Below are 5,517 nucleotides of genomic sequence, written 5' to 3' on the forward strand. Positions count from 1 at the left end.
ATAGGGTTCTAGGCGCCAAAGGGTCCTAGACTAAACAATGACGTATGAGTCGCCAACGATAGCTTCTCCGTCGCATATTTCAGGGCCAACCTTCGGCTACTCTTCACAAATGTAAGTTTATTGTAGGTTAGTTGTGTTGTTTATTTGCTTCATTACACATTTCGATCTGAAATCCAGTTTTATTTTGGAATAACTCGAAGAAGTTCGCATGTTTTATTATTAAGAATAAAAAATTACTGCTAAACTTATTTTGAAGTTGTGTAAAATTATATTTTCTGAGTCATTATCGTGAATGTAAAAGAAATTTAATATAGGCGCTCTTAATGACGATTTTATATGTTTGAGATATTAATTTCAATGTAGTACATTGGTATTTTAGACTTAATACTAATTTTAATAGTGTAATATCATTAGTGCTATTTACGTTCTGTTACAGGAAACAAGTTCTTTTGAAAAAAGAGAGCATCGTTTATGTAATTCTAGCAGGCACACGTTCTTTGATTATCAGCTCATATTTATATAAACTGTCACGGTTTCTTAGGCGAGCGTGACGACCTCGTTTAAACTTAGAAAGATTTATTTAAGCAAAATTGTGCAAATGATTTCAGCGTTCCGATACTCAGCGAACTTAGCCTAAAATTCGAATATCTTAATGATTTTTTTATTACCGCAAATGAGAATTATCTAAGCAAAATTGCACACATCATAAAGTTGGTGCGATTTAATAAAAGGATATAAAACGAACAATTGGGACAGAAAAATCGCAAAATGTTTGAAGCCACACAAATTTTATTTGCATTATTCAAAAATTTCTAAAAATAAAATATTTAAAGTTCCTTAACTGCAATTTAAAAATATTCAAATTGTATTATTTATAAATAATTTTCTTAGAACTAATCTTGTTCCTATTATAAAAAGCTTATAATTTTTAATTTTTTAATGATTGGAAGTTTTAAATGAAAATTGTCTACTTTGTAAGATTGTATTTATTAATTTTAAATATACTTCGAATCTTAAACCGTTTTTATATGAATTTTATAATATTTAGTTAGGTTTAGGCTACTTTAGCGAAAAAAAATGTCAGCTTCCCATAATTAAATTTTTTTATTATGTAAACTAGGAAAACTTCTTTCAAGTCGGGAAATAACTTTTGTTTTTCGTAAGTTTAAATAGCCATCATGATTATTGAAAAGCACATTTACGACATGTTCTCTATTGCTTTTATTGTCATTGTGAAAATCTATAAATTAAAACTATTATACTATTAAAAAGCTATTGGAAAAATTAAATTTATATTTTCAAACGCTTAAAGTCTTTTATAGAGCGAAATTTTAGCCCTATTCAAGCCATGCATAATTCAAATTATAACATATACTTTACCGCTTCTGTCCTTTCGTTCTTTTATGACGCATATCATTATAATTATGCTGTATTTACATGTGTAATGACGTAGTTGAAAAAAACAGTTTTAAATAATGAAATATATTCTTTTTAACTTGAGTCTTATACTGAATAGTTCACAGAATAATATCACATTTTCCTCATAATTTACGGAAAATAATATCCAAAGTATGCTGCCGTTACCTGACTAGGACCGTAAGGAATAGGATGATCATATGGAATTTGTTGAATTTCATATAGGGTTAGTCTGGTTAGACGAACGTTTACCATACCATCCATGTACACTGCAATCTCTTGCCGTTCATGAAGTATAGGATTGATATTGTGAAATACTCCAACGATGTAACCATTCAGTATTACCGGTCGAAAATAACCGTCCAATTCTTGGAGTACACCATGTTCATTTTGGTAAAAACTAATATGAGGATATTCATAAGACTGTTCAAGACTTGGAATTGACTGTGAACTTACTTCTGAAAGAAGAAGTCCAAATGGATGGCTTTTATTGCTTGAAATGTGAATTTAAACGACTAAATATAATGGGAGAAAACTAGTTTCAAACTTGGAAACTATTAAGATTTTCGTAAAACTTTTCAGTGGTTGACCATCTATTTAGATATTTAATTTGAACAAAATGTGTTCTTCGTCAAGGGTTTGAATTGGAAATAAATTTTTTCAAGGAATCTGTTATATCGGCAGAGTATCAGAAATTGCAAACGTCTTTTTCAGAATAGATCGAGCTATAAATTAAAGAAAAATGTTAATAAATTTTTGTGGAAAAGACCTCCTTTCGCTACTCTGGGAATCGAACTACAGAACTTCCGATTTCCGGTCGGGTGCTTTCCCGTTAAGTTACTAGAGAGATCGATTGTTCTCTCGATCTCCCTAGTAGCTTAATGGAAGAGGACTCGCAAGGAAATCGGAAGTTCTGCGGTTCGATTCCCAGCGGAGCGAAAGAAGAAGATCTTTTGTTCAGACAAAATTTAATGTAGAAATAAATATACTGTGACTAAAAATAGAGGTGTATTATAGATATAATATTGTATTATAATTGTACTTACCAATAGAAATAAAGAAAATGACTAAGGTGAAAAAAGTACTACCAATGACAATGATCTTCATTTTCTTGGAACAAAGGAAAATTCTTGATGGAAAATTTTGGAAACAGTTTTTTTTCTTCCGCAGATGCCACTGAAATGAACAGATTACTCGCAAAAATGGTTCATTTAAGTATAAATATACTAGCAACTATATCATTAGCAATTGTAAATTATATTTCACCGCAGCTTAATTTTCAAAAATGTTTGTACTTGATAAGCCTGTACAATTTTAGATATAGACGTATAATTTATAGAGTACAAAATAACTTTATAATGCGTGTTATGGCTCACGGAGAAAACGATATCGCAAGAATTGCAATGTATACCGTAATTCCTGCGCTATATATCGTAATTATCATATTATAATATCGTAAAATCGTGATATTGTACATAGCAAGATTTTACATTATATTATTATTTTATTATATTATATTTGCGAGGGTTCTAATAGTTAAGATACGAATTTAGTAAAAATTTGTTTTTGATAGTCAAAATGCGATTTTACCTTGCATTTTTGTGAAAACCTGCACAAATTTTATATTTAATTTGATTTCAAGTTTTAACTAGCATTTCACCTATTCGCGTTGGTTAATATTACCGCGCAGTACCATCTACCCGTTCAAACTTGAATTCAGTTATTATATCAAAATTCTTCTAGTTTTAACAAAAGCGCTTGGTAACCTCGTGTATACTAAGGCATGTTCATGCATACGTTACGTCAGGAGTTACTAACACTTTTCACATTATCATTTGAGGGATGCAGGAGAAAAGCCTCCCAAACGACAATAAAAAATCTACCGCAAAGAGAAAAAAACCTGTGTTACATGTACGTGTTTGAGTTAAAACGAAAACAAAAAATGCTTCTAGTCCTCACTAATCTGTACTGACTTGTGATAATGAAAGTTAAAAAAATGCAACCAGTTTCGAGAGAAAAAATATAAATAAGAGACTTCGAACAAAACATCTTAAATTGAACTGTAAATATTAATTTTCTTTTGCCGCTTCTTTGTTTCAAATAATATAGCGTAGTAATAGGCGTAAAATAATCCAAAGAAATCATTTCTTATTTTTATTTAAGTGAAAGATTTATACGTACGCTTTTGAGATTAATTATCTTATTTTTCTGCAAAATAACGCTTCTTGTACAAACATTTCATTATAAATAGAAAGCAATATAAAGAAAGATTTAAGAATAACTTTTATGAAAAAATAGATTTTTTGCAAAATCGAAAGTTCGGTGTTTGGGACATTTTTTTACAATTTTGTTCCACCGACTTTTAAATTAAATTTGATTGAATATTTTGGACATGCGTAAGGATCTCGGGATAAACATAAGCCCAAAAAATGAATTTTGAACATTTTAGCGTTCGGGAGGTTTTGCGGCTAGAACCTTCAATTTATTTTCGAGAAAGTATTTTCGTTTTTAGAAAGTGGAAAATAGGAATGTAAAAAACACATAAAAAGTTGTATTATTTCGTTGTCTTAAGAATATCGACATAATCTATAAATCTTAATTATTGGAAATTTCATGAATTACATTATTAATTGAGTGTTTAATTAAGGAAACAGGAATTAGTGAATATTGCATTGTTTCTATATGAGTGCATAAATTAAAGATATTATTTTTGACGTCATTATATTGAAGAAAAATAGATTAAGTATTAAATAATTTTCATTTATATATTTTGAAGTGCAGTATATTGTAAGTATTTTAATTAATAAAATTTCTAAAAAATTCTACTAATCTTTTCAGACTCACTTATGTGTAATTGCATTAGTATAATTTTATAAGACTCCTCATAGCGTGGAAATATCGGGAATCATGCCCCGAAATTGAACCAAACACACGCACTCAGTGTATTAGGGTGTATAAGAAAGTACTCCTGAAAATTGTCTAGAGACTGTCAAAATTACTTCCTGAAACTTTAAGCAGAAAAAGATTCTTTCCGTTCGCACAACGCGTTCATTGTTCAAAATCACAAAAAATCCCATTTTTCCCATTCACAGAAAAAGCTAGGGGTTCACTCATGTTGTGGCTCAAATGAAAGTTGGTATCACTTGGAACTTTAGCTCCAACAGATACCTGTAGAGACCCAAATGGGTTCGTTTAGAGCGCACTTGAAAAGAACAGCATCAAGGACCATACATAAGCTAACCGCTTGCAAACTCGGATTGGTAAGTTAGCGTTTTACAGAATATGTCGGTAAAGCAAACACAAACGATATTAATATTTATTCATTTTTCTTCTTACTTGTTAAGGTTCACTTATTTTAGCATTTTTAATACAAAATTGGCTTAAGTCTAAACCATCTTTAAAGTACCATGATTTAAAATCATTGGTCAATTTATAATTGGAAATGTATACAATTTTATTGATTGTCAGTGAAAATTTATTACTTACCTAGCCCATTTTAACCTACTCTTAAAAGTTATGAAAAATCTTAAAAATTATTCACTTAATTTTATTGAAAAAATCTTTGAGGTACAATTAATAAACATTTGTAATTAATTATTATTAAGTGAATCTTTTAGAAGCATAGTCTTCACCAAGCACTATTAATATCAGCACAGCCAATTAGCCGTTATTAATATTTTCAAATATTACAATGACCTTTACTTGTTTTAAATTAAGTAAAAGTAGAGAGGCTTCACAAACATTCATTTTTGCATTTGTTTTTGCAACAACCTACGTCACTCCTGACAATATATTTGTACTTTTAAAAAGTAACATATATGTAATTGCACATCTCCCCATAACAGCAAACATATTACTCAGGATTTCATTGCGCATACTGTTCGTAATCATGGACATAGGAAACAAGGGACTAGGCATGCTATTGCGGGGGTGATGCAATGAGGGGGGGAGGTCCGCCACCTATTGATGTCCCGCGACAAACATGGCAGCGCCCAGATATTTATATTTTCATGCACAGTTTGTCGGCAAAAATGCTCGTGCGCATAATCAAATGGCACATCGTAAGATGGCGGCTCTCTCCGCTCATGGAATCCCCCCCCC

The sequence above is a fragment of the Belonocnema kinseyi genome, chromosome 2, assembly GCF_010883055.1.
Source record: "Belonocnema kinseyi isolate 2016_QV_RU_SX_M_011 chromosome 2, B_treatae_v1, whole genome shotgun sequence".
Lineage (NCBI taxonomy): Eukaryota > Metazoa > Arthropoda > Insecta > Hymenoptera > Cynipidae > Belonocnema > Belonocnema kinseyi.